The 19,366-nt window shown below is 37.7% G+C and overlaps 1 protein-coding gene across 12 annotated transcripts in view; it reads left to right on the top strand.

Moving 5' to 3' along the window:
• SULF1 (sulfatase 1) overlaps positions 1 to 19,366 on the top strand; it is a 180,357-nt gene that overhangs the window by 94,301 nt on the left and 66,690 nt on the right. The gene's annotated exons all lie outside the window — the stretch shown is intronic.

The raw sequence follows: 19,366 nt of genomic DNA, 5'->3' as shown, positions 1-19,366 counted from the left end.
AGACAATGGAAAACTAAGATCCATGGACAAGACTGAAACATAATTAGAAAAAATGTAACAAGAAAAATAATTGTGCTGAAAAAAGTTTCTCTAGGCTGCAAATATTTTTGATTTCTATAGCAACTTATAATCAAGAACATTCTAAAAATATGAATCAATTGAGCCTCACAATTTGAAAGATGAATAAGAGATATATTGGGATGATCCTGTTTATCACTAGAGTACAGTCTGATCCATTTGTGATTGATATTTGAGATATTTGAGATATTTGAGAAGAACATCTGTTGACCCAGATGGTAACGATCACATACAGTAAGTATTTCTAGATTATAACTGCAGTCAAGATTGTGACCCAAACCTGCTAGCATTTAATGTAAAAAATGGCAGAATTAACACATTGACTAAACTGAGAAGGGAACTACTGTCAATATTGTCTGCTAAATGCATTGGAAATGCATAAATACAGGTAGTTCCAACCATGCCTTGCTATTTGCCTGGGCAAGTCCCTCAATCTTTTCTTAACAAAACAAGGACCAAAGACACACCATGTGGAACAGATTTTGAAAAAAAAAAAGCTCTGTGGAGCCAGAAAAATCTGTTGCCTGTGACCCTAGAGGAAACTTCACATTTGGTAAGACTTCACTTTGACTGTATTTCTCAGAGCCTTTTGCTACAAGTGTTTTAATTATTTGAACTATGTCAATAATTACCCAAGTTTGCCTACATGAGCTAAGTCATTTAAGAAATTACTTATGAAAGTAATGAATTTGATGAGAGTATAAGTTAAGCTAATTAATCATAAGTTAGTCACAGACTTGTGTCTAGACAAGCAGCAGTCTTGCAATATGCAGTACCTGGGGCCAGTAAGTAAGAATACTGTATTTCACATGAAGCTTTTATTTCAGTGTGATTGTTATAGCATATAGAGACACTATAACTTGATTAAAATGAAAAATCCAATGTATTTTGTACAACCTTTGCCCTTACAGTGGTGTAATCCAGATACTGTATTCTTCAACTGAATTTCCTCAGCCTGTTGGAAAAAGAAAGCCACAACTGCACAAGTCTCTGTGCCACAAGCATACTGCCTGTTCTATTCTCTTTCATAAAAATCCATCTTTCCCTAAAGCTTCAGAAAGTTTAAGTGTATCGAACAGGCAAACTAATCTGTCTTCAAGGTGTCCCTGTTGCAGAACTGTAATTCAGGAAAATGTTGTGTACGGTGCTCAAGAACTGTTTTTTTGTAGATGAAATTCAGTGCTTATCACACCATACAGAACAGCTAACCAGAGCAGCTTTTGTTAGCTCATCAGTTTCTGTCCTGTAACTCTTCTGGAGTCTAAGGTTCTGCAGCAGCTTCAGAACCTTAGTGTGTTTCTAACAACTCATAGCTACTCATGACATAGCATTGTTAGCTGAGTGTTGATGGGACAAGGGTTTGATATCGATAGTGGATTTTTATCCAAGAGGAATAGTGTCACTGTTTTTATAGCTGAAAGCTTTAAAAAAGCCTTTGTGGTCTCAGCTGTCATTTTCACCATGAAGGATCTTGCTTAAGGGCAGTTCAGCATATTTAGCTTTCACATGGCAGACCTGTGACATGTCCCTCGTCTCTCACCAATGGTTCCCTACTTGGGAAGCTCCTTTCAGCTCACATCAGTGGACCTCAAGTCCATGGGAGTGAAATTCTTTTAGCTGCTTCTGGGGCTTCTTTCTACTGTGCTCTTCAAATCTGTCTGAATTGTACCAAAGTTAGCAGGGCTAAAAACAGAGCAGTAGCAAGGAATTATGAAGCTGATAATACCAGTGTGGCCAAATGTACTTATCATGAAACACAACAGTAAAGTTTCACTGCTCGAATGAAAGCTTGCTTGCTATACTACACCAATTCCTTTGTTTTACATGCTCAGTGGAAGATCGAAGAAATGTCTCTCTTTTAGGGGATGATTTAGGTCATTCATATGATAGCCATCAGCAAAATTCCTCAGTGCACTATATTTTGCTGTGAGAGTGTTCATGTTCTGCAGTCAAGTTCAAATGTTTAGTCACTTTAGCTATTTGAACAAACCAACTGTTTAACATTTCAAGTCACTTTTTAACAAAGTCCATTTTATATACAAAAAGTGCTCCTAGCTAATTCTTGAGTTTACCTTGCTTGGCCAACCACATTGAAATCTTGAGTTCCCAAGGAGTAGATGTAGTAATATGAAAGTACAGTAAAAACACATTACTATGTCCACCTTAAGCAAATTAACTGTAGATGAGGTCCTGCATTAGCAGAGTATCCAAGGAATTTAAGCCAATTATGTGATGTAAAGCTGTAATAGCAACACCAATGTTCCCAACCTTGCCAGCATACAGTAAGAAGACAGCAGCACTTTCTGCTGTCAGGAGAAGAAACAACTCTTCTTCCTGTCTCCCACTACTCACCTTCTGCCCTAGCAAAATGAGTGCAAGGACAGGATCCTCGCCAAAACAGTTACATGATGAGGGAAGTCTCTCATGCAGGAGGGACACACCAGTTCATATCTTGATAAGGATGGCTGCAGAGCTGAGAAAAGCTGAAATTTCATATTCATATGGTTCTGTGGCTTCTTATGTGGATCTTCACTCTCAGAGATGTGAGACTACTTTATGGTAAAGAAGAGAAATGAGGAATTAAAAACTTTTAATTCTGTCAGAATGAAAACCATGCTTCAGAAATATATAGCTGGTTTGGCTTGGTAATAGGAGTGTTCCCTCCTAGTCTCTGTCATTAAAGGAGGCGCAGAGGAGCATGGATTAAATTATTAACTTAAATCAATTAACTAATTACATTAAAGCAATAAATTGAATAAAATTATTCATATTTGCTTTGTAATACCATGAAGGAAAATTCCCTGCACAGCTTCACATATAAAGCAGAAAAGATTTATTTAATGGGACTTGACCACAAGAGTTGTGTAAAGAATCAGACCCAGAAATAGTGGTCAGAAAGAAATGATACTTCAGACAAAGTGGAGCAGTATTCCCTGACAGTTCTGCCAAATTCATTGATTTATTTTTATTATTTTTTTAAACACTGAATGATACTTTGTTTTAGTGGAACTAACCTGCCCAGGCTAGCAGGCTACATGACACTGAAGTCGTGTTGTGATTAACATCAAGATTCCCACATACTTAAATCAATTCATTGTGCAAAGGTACAAGAGCCAAAAAAAGTAATATTCAGAATTAATGATGTTTGGTCATCGATTCTCCAGTGAGCTTGGAAACAGAGATGAATATGGTGCCCTTTCCACTGCATGTCATCAGATCTGTCTTCCTAAGTCATGAAGAAAACATATTTTAACATTGCCAGCTCACTCTGCTTTATCAGACATCTCATTTTTGGCATCATATGAGTCTAGGAAAATTTATCTCTCATTTGGAAGAAAAAAAAAGATGTTCTTCAGTACCTAGGGTTGCCAAAAAAACTTTCAAAATGGACAATCATAGAGGCTCTGAAGCCAAAAGATAAGTAACATGAACACAACATTTATTATTTTTAAAATAACATTATTTTGAAAACAGTTTCTTGATTTATCTTGGAGATTTGACTCACACCTTTTTTATTTAACATTTGCTGCTGGCAGGAATAGAGTCTTCATTTTTCGGTGTTCTTCTGATTTCTATTCAGTAACTTGATCATCTCTGTCATTTTCGTCTGCATGGACCATCTTCTTTCTTTATTGCTACTGTTACTACTGAAGTAAGTTGCAAATAACTTCAGAACATATCTTAACAAAAATATCTTTTGGGAAATCTAGGCAGAGTCCTTCAGACTGTTTCAGACTAACCTATTGTGCAGCATGGTTAAATTATTGTTATTCTTTTATTCCCTCTGTATAAATAGTGTAAAAGCAGTATAAAAATCTTTTTGATGTCTAGGGTAGTGTATGGCATCACAGGAAAACTAAGGAGGTCTTCTAAGCTGATTAAATAAAACCAAACAGAGTAACAGGAGGGAAGGGAGGAGGGAAAACACTTTCTTGCCTGATCTGAATTGTTTACAAAAGCTACAGCAATTCTTCATCAGTTAAGGATGAAGTTTCTCTGGTGGACTGATGACCTTTGATGTGATAATTGCTGGTTTTCCCGAAACTCCCGAAAGAGAGCATATATAGTAGGGTTAGAAGAAAAAGGGATAAATATTAATGAAGCATTGGATTTTCATTCAAAACCAGCAGGAGACAAGCAGTTAAACGCTTCTTTTCATCCCATGAAGCAGGATAGAAACTAAGATCCCTATAATATTTGCCACACAACTTACAAACCTTAATCTCTGAGCAGTTTTGCAGAGTGTCATGTATCTCTATGGGTAAAAGCTTATTCTGTTGTTGAAAAGATTATTAATTCTGTATTAAGTTTTTACCTCCAGTGTAACACACACATAAATGTAAAGGTATTAATTTTCCGTTTTGGTGACCTTAGAAATTTTATTCTTCAGGTCAGGCTGGGTAAGTTGCCCCAGGATAGGAGAACGGAAAAGTATTATGCTTCTTTTGTTGTGATTCACATGGAGGTTTTTATTCTTTACCTGAATCCAAGTGAATCCTAAGTTACTACTTTTCAACATCTGCTTGCACACAATTCACTGTCATCTGCTTGATTGTAGAAAACGACAGGTAAATGTGCTACAGTTAGCATGCAGGTTGCTTGCTCTCTCACAAGCTGGGTGAAAAGAAAAATGCTTGCAGAGAAGAAAGGGGCAATATAGCCCATTGCTTAACACAATAACTTTTTCTGTTTGGTTGGTTGGTTTTTTTAAAACAGAGATGCAAGTGTTTTATTTATCTGGTGAAGTTATTTTCTTCTGGAGTTATCTGTTGCTTTTGTTAGTAGGTGAAAAGTTACTTAGAGTTTGCCAAAAGGCTTACCATCTCCAGTCAGATGTTAATTTGCATGTCTGTCATGGCTTGGAAAAGATTAATGTGTTAGCCTTTTTTCTAGCATGTCAGTCATATTGTGCTGTTATCTTGAAGTATTTTAAAGACAAATAAAATTGAGATTTTTCAGACTGGTTAGCTAGTGTGACTGCAAAGGCATTTTTGTATTGAAGAAATGTCTTTGTTATAGCAGCCATCATATCTGACCTGCTCCCTAGGTCACTAGGCACTAAAGATGAAGGGCTCTTGGTCTGTTGCAGAAGAAACTCATTGTGGCCCATGACTGGCCCTGCTTTCATATGCATACACTTACTGCCAGCCTAGCAACATACACGTTCTCTCCAAATGATTAATATAGCATCAGATGAGACATACTGTTTCTCTGGAAAACATCCTTGTAAAGCTGGCTGAAATGGGAGGTTAAATATCAAAGGGCTAACACAAAGAAAGGGACTGATCAAACAACTAGACTATTCTGTGATTTACATGGGTTATTTTGCTGATGATTAGGTAAAGAAAAACCTGCTGAGATGAAGAGTGAGCAATTACATATTGAGGAAACTCTCATACTTATTACCTTATTAGTAGTATTCATAGTCTGAGAGACCCTCCACAGGGCGATCCCTTGCTAATTCCTTATAGCCAACAGCTTTGATGTACTTACATTATGTGATTTTCTTGGAGGAATGAAAAAGGCAGGAAGTTTTCACTAAATACATAACCACCTAGCATCAGAGAAAAATTGGAGAATTCAGGAAACATTTGTAAATAAAGAAGGCTTACTAATGCCTGTGCCCCATCTCCAGCTGTCAATGTAATTTCCTAGAAGGCTGGTTAATAAAAAAATAAGAAGAATAAGAAGAATCATAACCACTCATTAGTGCAAGACAGAATAATTCCCAAATTGAGAGGGAGATATTTCATTGTGAGCACAGATGACCGGAACAGTAATAGTTGGCTGTGGAAGTAGAGAAAGCTTTGATTACTAGACTATAAAAGTTTCCTTTTACTGAAGTTTTGGTGTGTTACATCTATAGAAAAGAAAGTGGGAAATGATACTTAACAAGCATTTTCACTAGAATAGTCATTCCTGTTCTTCCCATCTGTAGTATGGCTTCCTTTCTGGTAAGGAACCTTGCCTCTATGCTGACAGACACTTTGAGCTTCTTTCTTGCTCCAGGGCAATCGAAAGGTGCTTGAGAAAAATCAGGTTCAGATGTCAGTTGATATTGTTAGATAGACTCAAACACAATGGTGGATGGAGCAGGACATCTTACCTGTGTCTGTGCCAGTAATGAACCAAAAAAGCAGCAGATGGTGATTACTGTTCAAATGCCAGCAAGTGTTGTTCCTTAAGGCACAAGCATGTTGTGAGGACTTTTCTCTGTGACAGCACATAGTCTAGGGACCTGTGAACGAAGTATCAAAATAACACAAATGACCTGCCTATGGGATCAGCAAGTTCATCCACTGGCATAACTGTGCTAACTTACAGTTCTTCAAGATGTGCTGCACTTGCTGGAACAGGTGACATGCTCAGTTAACAGATGCCATGGTAGTCCACAACACAGAGGCAAGCATATTTTAATCCTCGTTGTCATTTTCATTACAAAGTCTGAATGCCCTGTGGATTATGCAATTTAAATGCCTTTATCTTCAAAGAGAGAAAAGACATAGTGTTGAGAATTTAGATGTAGAATATCCAGTGGCTGCATATTTATACAGGGCAGAGAACCAACACAGATGAAGATTGTGAAATAAACCTCTCTGAAAATTTTTGCATTAGTAGATAGGTAAATATCAGTAAATCCTTTCAAGTTCCCCTCCTTAGCTCCTAAGGTGACACACACCACACATTACTGAAGAAATGCAGTGGCGTGGTTTGACCCTCGCCAGGAACTAAGCCCTACACAGCTGCTCGCTCACTTCCTAGCCAGCAGGATGGGGGAGAGGATCAGAGGAGTAAAAGTGAGAAAACTAGTGAGTTGAGATTAAGGTAGTTAATGGTTTGATAAAGGAAGATAATAACAATAATGCTACTAACAATAATACTAATAGAATTAGAATACACAAATGATGGACAATAGAATTTCTCACCACTATATGACCAGTGTCCAGCCACTTCCCAAGCAGCAGCCTCCAGCCAGCTTTCTCCCCAGTTTATATACTGAACATGATGCCATATGTTATGGAATATCCCTTTGGTCAGTTGGGGTCAGCTGTCCAGGCTGTGTCCCCTCCCAACTTCTTATGCCTCTCCAGCCTTCTCCCTGTCAGGGCATGAGAAGCTGAAAAGCCCTTGACATAGTATAAACACTACTTAGATACAACTGAAAACATCAGTGTGCTATCAACATTGTTCTGGAGCTAAACCCAAAACACAGCACTGTACCAGCTACTAGGAAGAAAATTAACTCTATCCCAGCTGAGACCAGGACACACCGTCTGTCTTATATTCCTACAGGATAGAGGATTAAGTGGAATAATGGCATTGTCAATTTATCATTTCTCTTAATAATTTCTGAATAGTGTGTGATCAGTTTACAAGCAAAGTGACTAATTAAATGTAAGAGAGTATTAGCTCATATGCAAGGCTGATGAATGAAAACAAATTCAGGAATACATTTCAAGGAGTCTTATCTGGATGATCATTAAAGATCCAAGTTCATGGTCCAGTCTAGCTTGACTGTCATCATCCATAAGGAATTATGGATGTTGGTTTTTGGAAATTCCTTCTGGTATAACATCCTCAATATTAATATTGTTGAATTGAATTTTAAGGGAGGCCTTGTATTTATGACTCTTGTCATTTAATATCATAGGGATGTATGATCTGCACTTTGTCTTTCATTAAAGGTAGAGATGGCCAGAGGATGACAGTTTAGTTTTCAAGGATTCAGATTTTTTCATTTCACACTGCAAAGAAAAGAGAAGCCTTCCAGTGCTTTTTGGTTTTTTTCAATACCATGTAATGGTATTGAAATTTATTTTCAGATTGAAAAGTTAAGGTATTCCATCTGAGCCTCACATCTGGGAGTAAGCAGAAAGCTTAGTCTGGACTCTGAGAAGTCAGACTGATCCTTCTTTGTTTTAGTTTCAATGCTGTTTCATTGATACCAGTGATAATCAATTAGCTAATTCTTTGCAGGGTGAATCAAGGAACTTATATGAAAGACATTATGTAAGAAAACATGAAAAAATACTGGAAGTGTTATATTCCCTATATCATTTACAAACAGAGAATGACAGATTAAAAATTTGTCCAAAAGTCCTATTCAACAGGATATTTCCATAACAGATGGCATACAGAATGGTTTTTCAAGCCTTAGGCAGGTATTAGATGCTAACTTGTGACATTCATCACACTGTCTAGGAGATCCATCTGATTCACAGTAGTCAATCAGCTGCCTTCGTTTTAAGCAACTTCACACTAAAAAGAAAATATATTAGCAATAGCTCTTTGCTGTTTGGTTACATTTATTTACTTCCTAGAATTGCTTTCCCACTGTGTCCTCACCTGTAAGATAAAACCTGTGTCATTTGACTGTTAACAGTGAATATATATTTTGCGTAGATGCTGAACTGAATCTTAAACCATGGAGGATAGGATAATTTATAATAAATAGACCCCTCTTTATCACACTGGTAAAGGTGATGATTTGTGACATGCTACTGCTCACAATTTTTGCTTGTTGTTGTTTATGCCCTTTCCCACACAATAGCTGATTCTGTGGTTTTATCCATAACAATTTCCTGGTGAAATGTACTTGCCCATTACAACTTCTAGGGAAACTTTCCTGCACTTATATATAATGGCTTTGATTCTTATTCACTGTATGGATATATTTATTCAGTCATTTACAACTGATGCTGTTGCTGCCTGCATGTCACGGCCATCAGGCACCCATGGCTGCCAGCTCCTGCCCCCTCCAGGGCCTTCACCACCCTACCTATGGCCCAGGACTCCATTTCAGCCCCCTGGGTTGCCCCCAGCCCTGCCAAGCATTTTCCAGCCTGGCCTGGGCCTGTCCTCATCCCCAGGGAGATGCCCAGTGTGTGGAGCTAGGGCTGTCCCTGTGCCCTGCTGCTGACTAGGGAGTAGGATGGGACAGGCTGCCACATCCTGCCCGGCTGCTCCCGGCCATGGCCCAGAGGACCCACACTGTGTCCTGAAAACATGCTTATAGGTGTTACTGGAAACACAGGAGGATTTCATTTGCAGATACATAAAAATTACATTAGCAGGTGTAGGAAACAGATGCCAATGCTCAGACAGTTTGCTGTATCTCTTTCCCAGCTCTATTCCATGAAAAAAAAGAATATGTAACTCAATATTGTAATAAAGGTCTAGTTTTGGTAAAAAAAATCATGCAAAGAAATGTGCAGAGTTTTATAAATCATTGCAATGTTAAGATAAATGCCTCTGACAGGGGTCAACAGAGCTTTTTAAATGTAGGAGTTAATGGAAACATAAACCGGTGCCATACGATGCTTTAGCACAGTGCATTTTTCATTTCAGATGCATTCTCCCTCTTCATGCCCAGAAATGTTTGGTATATTTTTTACCAGATTTAAACATGACTATAATCTAAACATATTCTCTTAGTTAGGGAAAAGGTAAGCTTCTAGGAGCTTTCAATAAAATGGAAAAACAAGAAGGTGGGGTAGCACGAGCGGGTGACTGAGTGGTGGGTTATGCTCTGTGGGTGCCATGATCCACGTCCTGAAGGTCAAGGGAGGGGTTTTAGGGTGTGTTATCTGCTTTAAACCACCCTACTTTTAAAGGACATGCTAAGGAGAGCCAAGAATTTTATAAAAGAACATTATAAATTTGAATAAAATAACAGAGATATGAAGATGTTGTATTTTCCGGGCATCCTCCTTTCTGTGGTGTGGAAGTCTTTTGAACTGTTTAACACCATCACCACAGTAAGTGGTTTTCCCAAACAGTGTTAATGCTTTTCTTTAGGAGCAAATTACGGTTTCCAGATACACATCAGAACACTAAACACAAATAACAGAGTATTTGCAGTCTGGAAGTTTTTCTATATTAACGTACATTGTTGAATTCTTCTGCCACAAGGAAAATGTTTGGGCAGAAGACACTGGCAGTTATGCTACAACCTCCTTGTAGGCTTTTTCTGAAACTTCTGTCCAAGAGGCATTGTTTGCTCTTCACTGTAACCCATGGAAAGCACCTTTAATTTTGGAGGGAAGTTATTAGGAATCTGTGTTAGTCTAAGAAACATATGACCCTCAGTCTCAGATTATCTATTTGTAAGAGCTTATGGTAAGCTGCATACATGAGTAACCCTTACTACTGGGAGGATTCTGTGGGAAAAATGCAAGTTAATAACCTCATTTCTAGTGTAGAAAAACTCAGGGAAACACATTAATCATTGTGAAGTTAAGAGATCATATTGATATGTCAAGAATAATAACTTCTTTGATAATTTTTAGGATACTGAGAAATAAAAAAGGATTTGTAAAATTGAATACATGCAGGGCTGGTTATGATTTGCCACCTTTTCCAGGAGACTCTTCCTATAAAACTGTTCTATTGTGGTTATAAACTTTCCATCAAAATTTCTTAAATTAAATATAGAAATAAACACATTTTGCAAATGCAATGCCACTGTAAATAAAGGCTTTGGAAAATTATCATGATTCACCATGTGCAGTCCTGTGTTTAGAGTTCTGCAGTCTTCTCAGAAACAAATAAGCAGCCTGAATGATATTTTCAGGAACAATTGGAACTTGTTGACAGTGTTAAAAATTTGAAATTCCATATTTAAAGCAGTAACTGTTTCACATAGTGAGACAGAGGATGTAGCATTAAATCTGCCTTCATTTAGACTTTAAAATCAGTCATATGGGACAGAAGTGGCCCCTCTGGAAAACTATTCATTTAACTCGATAAATTACTCATTTTTGCATGTTTATTTTAAAGGACAACATACACAGGAATGTATTCATGGCAGATGAATTAGCTCCTATATTATGAGCATGCAGTGTGGTTAGTGTGAAACATTTACACCACCCAGCTCATCAGAAACTAGCAAGATCATTTGTTTCATTCCAACTATGCTCTTTACCTTTACATGGGACCTGGGACAGAGGGTATTTCAAATCTCTCATTTCTCAAATATAAAGTTTCGCTTTTTTTCCCCAGTCCCAACTGCTTCAACTTTTTTATTAATGAGACAAACAAAAAAGATTTTTAAATCAGTTTTCATTTCTGTTGAAGCAGTGATGACTGAAATAATTTGAAGACTTCTCAGTTCAAAGGACTTTGGATAAGGACTGAAATTTTGGCTAATTCCTTCAACTGAGGAACAAAATTTAGTCTTTAACGTTTAATAATTTTAAATGGGGGGACAAATATTAGGGATTTCTTTTAAACTGTGTAGAGTGATGAAGTAAGTGGAATGAGAAGTCAATAGAGAAGATCTCAGACTTACGGGCAATGACAGACACAGATATTCTCCATGACGCTACTATATAACAAATTCTAGGACTAACTGAAATAGTACCACGACATACGTCCAGCTCTAGGTCACTAATATGGGAAAGACATCAATAAACTGGGATGTGTTCAGCAAATGGCCATCAAGATGGTTGGCGTTGGAGTTCTTGTCCTGTGTGAGGAAGCTATGGGAGCAGAGTTGTTCAGCCTGGAGCAAGGAGAGCTTTTGGGGGGCCTAACAGTAGCGCTACAGTGCCTAGAGAGAGGTCACTGAGAAGATGGAACCTCATTCTTGACAGTCATGCATGGCAGGAAGACAAGACAAGAGGCACTGGGCATAACTTGAAATACAAGAGGTTCAGACTGGATATAGGAAAGAACAAATTTCACCCTCAGAACAGACAAGCAGCGGAACAGGGCCCCAGAGCGTTTGGGCAGTGTCCATCTTTGCGGTTTTCAAACCTGACTCGGTAAAACCCTGAGCAGCCTGGTCTGACCTCACAGCTGAGCCTACTAAAGACAGAGAATGGGATTCTCTATATGTTGGTCTAAGCATTCCTGAATTGGGTCATTGACACAGTTTATGAGACACCTTTCATATAAGAACAGCTCATTTACATTTAGGGAAAGAAACCCCAACCATCCAGTAAAGCAAGCATTGATGGTTTCCCCACAATAATCACTGTAAACTGGGATGCCTCCCAAATTCCTTCCTACACAAAATGAAGAAAAACACTACAGTCCTGTCTTTTGGCTTGCTATCTCATCTCAAATTTCTGGGAGTGATTCCTATACATCCTGATCCTTGCCATTTCTGATCCATGCTGTATTATTCAGAAGCTTTTACCTAATGGTTACGAATTTCCATTCTTGTCTTCCCTTCTTTGTACATAATGGACAATCAGGTGCTGCAACATAAGGTTAACTGACTACTCCATCACTGCTAGAGAAAATAATTCAGTATGTGCTGTGTCAAGCATCTTAGTATAATCTCGGTTTATGAGCAGGCTTACAATTAACTATAAAGATATATATATATGTGTGTATATATAATTGATAAAGACGGTGTAAAATCACGTCTTTTCATTGCTAAATAGGAACTTTGCCTAATAAGAAGTGCTTTGGAAATAAAAAAATGTTTGCCTCAATGTATTCAGCTTCATCTTCTATGCTTTAAAACTGCTCTCTCATCTACAAAAGCCAGCACTGTGAAATTGAAATACCTGTATGCGCACTTGAAAGATGAAGAAAGTGTTTCCACAGGCATATTCACTTGGAAAATGAAGGTGCATTTATATGTGCTACCCTTTCGAAATGTTTTCCGAGATAAAGGTATTCTCAGAATAATTTCAGGAAGTCATTCTTGAGTCCTTTAGATCTCAGACTGAGGATTATTTTCAAACAGCTCTCTGAGAACTGATTTTCAAAATTCAGGCTGGTATTCCTCAGACAGCGAAGCAGTATATGATATATTCTGTCCCTGAATAGGCATATGTGACTCTAATTTCGGGCTTTTTGGATAGGAGTACTAATTTTCAGGTGAAATTCAGTATTCAGATGCTTCATACATTTTGGCCTTTCCTCCTGTGCCGCTGATGCTTTGCTTTTTTCTAAAATAATACTAAAGATCTTAAAACATCCTTGTCCCAGAAATGTTTTCAAAAGCCTGCAGGCAGTTGTTTTAAGGAGCCAAGCAGTCCTCTTGAATCCAACAGACGCATTTAGTTTGCACAGTAAAACATATATATCAGGGTCTAAATAAGTCTTGGACACCTGATTTGGCAGTAAAATCCATCAGCTGTACTCCTTGCTCGTATTTGCTGTCATTCCTGTACAAAACTGTTTTCACCTGACAGGGCATGGCCACATGGCGATGACTTTCTGAGTTTCCCTGAGGTGGGTCAGTCACAGGTCACTCTGGGGATCCCCCGCAAGCGTACACAGATGTGTGCTTGAGTGGAGACTGTGGGACAGAGAGCTGATGAGAGGTGAGGGCAGTGGAAGGATTACTGTGATAGCAGACACAAGCCCCCGTGTTCCTGGAGCTCTACCTTGTGCCCCACCAGGGAACATAGCTAGGGGAACACCAGGGTCTTCCTGATTACAAAGACTGATGGCAGGGTGGTGTTCTTCACAACAGCATCTCAAGGAAATGCAACTTCCTTGCTGTCTAGTCTTTATGGAAAAGGATATAAAGCATCTGTTTTTTGTAACAGATTGTTTTGTTTGGTCTGGCTGACTGTTTACTATTATTAGTAGGCTGCTTTCTCTATAGTACAGGTTTGTCGGGGAGGAGCTTATTTGAAAACACATTTCTTGGTCTGTCAAGGAGCTTTTACATGTCTATCAGTGAAGGTACTGTACCAGGACTGGAAAAACTGCTTGCCAAAAGGAAGTAGCCTACTAAGAGAGATTGTGCTTTACAAACAGTGCTCAGGACTTGATCCATTGAGTCTACCTTAGTAGTCCTATTAAATTGAGTTTGAACTTATTGAAAGTAAAACTCATTTGAATATAATGGGATTATTAAAAAAAAAACAATTAGGCTTGGTGTTCAGATCTGAAAGTGAAAGAAAAAGTCAACAAACACCATGTGCAGCCTGTAGTGGACCTACGTTCACATAAGCACATTCACTGTGCATGTAAACACACAAAGTGCTGATACTATAAATAATTTCACTTTCTGCACTGTAGTATGATAGAGTAAGTTTTCTAAAAGCACTTAGAGGAACCACCTGACTCACCTGGTTATCCAGGGAATGGCACATACAGTGTTTCTGAGTAGTCAGTCCTTCGTCATTACAGCTAAAAGTACATTTGAGTTCTCCTAGAAGAACAGATGATGCTATCAGTTAACATACATACACTTACGTAGATTCATACTTCCTCACCCTTCAGTCCTTACATAGACTCCTGTGGTCCCCATGAGGACCCTGTTGCTTCCCCTGTGTGCTCAGCAAGGAGATCAGCCAGAGCAGCCATGCATTGAGCTCAGTTTCCACTCAAAACCACCCACCTGCATGATGGCACAACCTACCATAACCTCTCCCTTTGATAACAGAGGTGTGTACATTACCATGAGGAAATGGGCATGTTCTCTGTCTTCTCAAATAAATATGGAGATCCATAGATACTCTGTCCTAAAGATGCTGTATTCATAATCAAATTAATCATGTCCATTTATTTAGGGAAACAAACCATTTACAAGATCAAAAATCAAAAATCCCTCTTGTTTCAGACATTTGAGGGGAAGCAAACATATCTAGAAAGGAAGCTTTTTAAATTAAAAAGAAGATGTGGAAAACTGCACTCTTCCAGTTTCTAAAGCCAGTGGAGTTAAACAGGAATTTAAAGAAATGTGCAAACTGTGTTGCTGTTGTTAACTTCTGCAACAATTATCTTCCAATGCAAGACTACTTACTGAATCACTGAATTACCAGTGTGTTATTGTATAGTATATTTTCATAATGCCCCACACTGCTGAAGAGAGCAGGAGTATAGCAAAGATATGTGGGTTTAAAATGGAATTTTAAAATTACCTGAGATTCCTTCATACACAGAGTTTACTCTTTATATTTGAAAAATACTTGGAGTCTTTTAGTAATTATATTACCTCGTAGCTGGAAAGCCACTTCCTTTAAAGATAAAAAAATCTGATATCAGAAGCCTCCTTGGAGCCTAGCACACGTCTAATTATCTCTCTCAGTCTTAATTATTTAGCAAGTGCTAATAAACTGCACGTATCGTGACACTCATGTTTAATAAGCATATAAATTTAATTGATTTTTTTCCTCTCTCTTTGAAGACTAACAGACATGGAATTCAATCACAAGGCAATGGCATTATAACCTCCAATATAACATCAGGTTTTAATAAGCCTCCTGTTTGCTGCACACATGTGCTTAAGACTGCCTGGAAACCAAATCAGTAGAAAAAAGGGATTACTTTAGATTACTTTGAAATGTGCATTGTTTGAAATGGCCTCTGGTGACCAGCTTTCATGAATGGCTGATTTTACTTGTGGGGCACGTCATCTGGCTCAATTATACCAGGCTCTTTTGTATGACAAGTGCACTTCTTGGCTGTGTTGAAATATGAAATTCTAAAATAAAGTAAATCAGATGGTGAGAAATAAATTTAAGTAACTGTATATTATTAGAAGTTTGTAACTTAGCAGCAGGCATTCTTTGTACTGAAAAATATGTGGGAATTTTCTTTTAAAACTTTCACAGATTTGAAGTTAATATAAAAACATTAATTTTAATGTTCTTTAGTGTTCTGTTCGGCTATATTAATGGCATTAAAATAAAAGACATATTTTTCTTTTCTCAAAGGCAGATCATTTCTTCTACAGTTATGTATTTTTAAAATGTTATTGGAGTTTGTTGTTTCACCATAACAGATGAAATGTTGGAAACTTCTACCTACTAAGAATATCCCTTAACCTGTACAAAGTTATAAAAGTGGGTTAGCAAGTGTGCATTATACTTTCAAGTCACTGCAAGCTTTTTCCTTTCCTGTCTGTAACTGTTTGCAAAATTACAATGTAAAAACGTAATATAAGGTTATGATTCTCCCTACCTGCAATTACTTTAAATTATAGTTACTTTAAATTAATCTAGCTTGAGGCACTGAGGATACATCATTAGAATTAGAACACAGATTACATTTGAAAGGGGAGCAGATAGCTGATTGATTAGTAAAGTGTGCTGGAAATCCAATAGATAAGGATTAGATTAGACCCAGATAGGAACTACATTCTTTGTGTTCACTGTAAATCCTATACTTTACAACCTAGATTAGGGGATTAACCTTTAAAAAGAAATGGTAGGTCCGGTTTTTTCCTGGCTTCTACAGTACTGCAAATGTGTTTCCCATGGCTGCAGGCTCAATATTCCCACAGGAAACTGACCTGCAGATTTACACGGTAGTGCCTGGTAGTCTGAGATTGCAGTGTTTGCCTTTTAAATTCAAGATAGAAGAGTAAGATGTGAGAAGAGCATTAACATTACTAAACTCAAAACAGTCATCTGTCAACAGCTTTTTCCACTGAAGTGCTTCACTGTATTAGTGAAAGTGAGAGTTGTTATTGTTGATGTAGGGTGTTACAACTCACTGGTGGTCATGGCAATGTGATTTAGGGGACAGATTTAAGTCCTCTGAACTGCTGGGTTGCTGTGGTGCAGATCAACATCTCACCTCCCTGACCTTTTATTACATAGTTTCAATCTGTCTGCACAATCTTCATGCAATTACTAATCTCATGAAGTTACTAATTTTGTTGAGTCTCTAACTACACACCTGTTATGATTCATAGGACATACTATGTGAGACTTTTAAAGGTCCATCCACCCTTTGACATAAACATCAAAGATTCACAGAAGCTGTATTTGTGTGGCTGAGAAAACCCCTTTTACTCCCTTTCGCCTTGGAGTTTCTGTGCATGCAAAATGTTCTTGACTACAGCAGCATTGCCAGGTGGACACATTTCAACATAAAGGAAAGAACTGAAAATGGTAGCTGTAAACTACTAAGTCTGGAATTTGTAGGGTCACAGTGGATGAAGCCACCTCCAGTTAGCATGATGCCAGTGGCAGTGATTTCTGGCACTACAGGCAGACTGGCAGGTTTTTGAAATTATGCTGACCACGTGCCCACCAATGTGACCAACCTCCAAGGTCATATTGGAGATTATAAAACACTGAAAATAGCAGAATCCCAACTCTGAATTAAGAGAATTCTTCTAGTTGTCCTTTGCCTTTCTATTTTTCTTATGGAGAGTCTGATTTTAAGGAAACAAAGAACAGTGGGGTCATATTCCTGTTAAAAGTGTTCATTAAAACTAAAATTGTCAAGTCAGCAGGTCATAAGTAAAATACATAGGAAGATGTTCTTCTGCTTGCAGTGAGAAAAGGAAGGTCATTTTCTTGTGGCGGTTTGTGAGGTTTCTTTGTGAGATTTTTTTTCTTTGAGAGGTTTTATCCATTTATTTATCAGAGAAGCCTGTAAGAAGAAATTATCTAAGATTATCTTTTGCATAAACGAAATGAGGCAACTTAACACTTGCAATGGCAAGGTCTTCTGCTTCTTTTCCATGTGCTTGATATATTTTTGTGCACTAGCACTTATCAGAGAATCTAAAAAACGTCCTAAATTGCAAAACATCTGTTTTGGATTATACCTTAATTATATACAACTATATCAATTTTTGGAGGTAGGGAAATCTAACTACAGAGATAAAATCTGTAGGATACTGGATAGTAATGAGGAACACAACATAACACAAATTGCTGCCACATTAGGAGTCTCTTGATTTAGGATCCCTGTGATACCTTATACTCTCAATTCACTGGGCACATTTATTGCTAATATCTGGGAAACAGAAACCAGAATTCTCATTCTTATGTTTACTAATTATACAAAACTGGTGATAGTGACTGATACCCCTGAAGACTGTGCTGCCTTGGCAGGGCTAATTTGGACTAGATGACCTCCGAGGTCCTTTCCAACCCTAATGATTCAATGAGTCCATGAGTCTGTGATTCTTAAGCTCCACAATCACAGTCCACATTATTATTATTATTATTGTTGTTGTTGTTGTTGTTGTTATTATTACCTCTGTTTCCTTTATTGGCCATAGTTGATCCATTTTTGTTTCTAATGAAAGACCACTAGAGCAGTGGGCCTTAACCTATGACTTTGGATAATGTGATGTCCTCAATGTTCATGCTTGAAAGAAAACACCAACACCATGGTACAGAGAAGATAAAGTTGTTTGCCCTTTGCTACCCCTTCATCATGAATTACTGATGTGAGGCATTGCACAACACATAGTACGGGGGATGGACATATGTCCAGTATACTCACTCATTATCCCAAAGTTTGATTTCACATTTACAAACAAGAAATCTGTTTATGTAAGCCAGATTCCCTGTGCAAGATTATGTGGAAGCCACATTTGTAGAATATTAAATATAATAAGTCCATATATCTTTAAAGCCTGTAATGGAGTATTCTTGTGGATGCTCAGTGCCCTATTTCATAAAAAAAGTGTATGATTATGGATAGATTTTTATTGGCCAAACACAAAATGGCATTTTAAGTGAACAGAGTAAAAATGTGGACATGAAAACAAAGTGGAAAATGCTCTTTTTTGAATACTGTCTGTCTTTGGTGCCTTCCAAATTAAGCACTTTCAGTCAATGCACTGAAAAATCTTGAACAGTTCTTGATCAAAATGGGTATAAAATCTACAGTTTCAAAAGGTATTGTTCTACCTGTTGCTTTTCTTCTTAGTTACTGCACAATACTCTCTTAACAGACCTAGAAATAAAGTCCTTGTAATTTTTATGCCACATTACATGAGTGGCATTGCAGCCTTTCTTTGCAGTACCCTGCCAATGTGATTCAAGTTTTGTGAGTAATTAATTCTCCATGCCAACAAGTCCTTGAACTGTCTGTTATAATACTAGCAGCATAGAAACAACTAAAGATTGGAGTTTCCTGATTTTATCCCTTGAAAGGTGATTGCAAACTATGAATTTCTGCTCCGGGGGTGGTGGGGGGGAAGAATGACAGAAAGAAAAAAAAATTATATACAGATGATGAAAAGTAGTTTCTTTGGATTTCTCTGGTTTCCTTTATTTGCTGACTACATTTCAGTTGTCACAGGTATCTTATATAGGAAAAATATACTTTAAATTTCACCAATAGCACTTTGGCTAGAGTAAAGCATTTTATAGTACCATCTTGATTTCTGAACACCGTGCAAAAAAAAATTGTTTGCCTCCCCATGTAAAATTGAAAAGGTCCTTTTTAGAATTTCTCCTATTTTTGTCTGTTTCTCAAGACAAATTGCAGTGTCTGCAGGGGCTCTTATAGGCTACCAACCATGTATCCACTGCAAACATTGCAGCCTTGTCTTCCCTACCAAGCTATCAAGCCTGTATTTGGACAGTTTTCTTTACTTCATTTCCTTCTAGGACTGAGAAGC

The sequence above is a fragment of the Pseudopipra pipra genome, chromosome 1 (genome assembly GCF_036250125.1).
Source record: "Pseudopipra pipra isolate bDixPip1 chromosome 1, bDixPip1.hap1, whole genome shotgun sequence".
Classification (NCBI taxonomy): Eukaryota; Metazoa; Chordata; class Aves; order Passeriformes; family Pipridae; genus Pseudopipra; species Pseudopipra pipra.
Note: the sequence above shows the minus strand (reverse complement) of the source record. Positions and strands in the feature narration are given on the sequence as shown.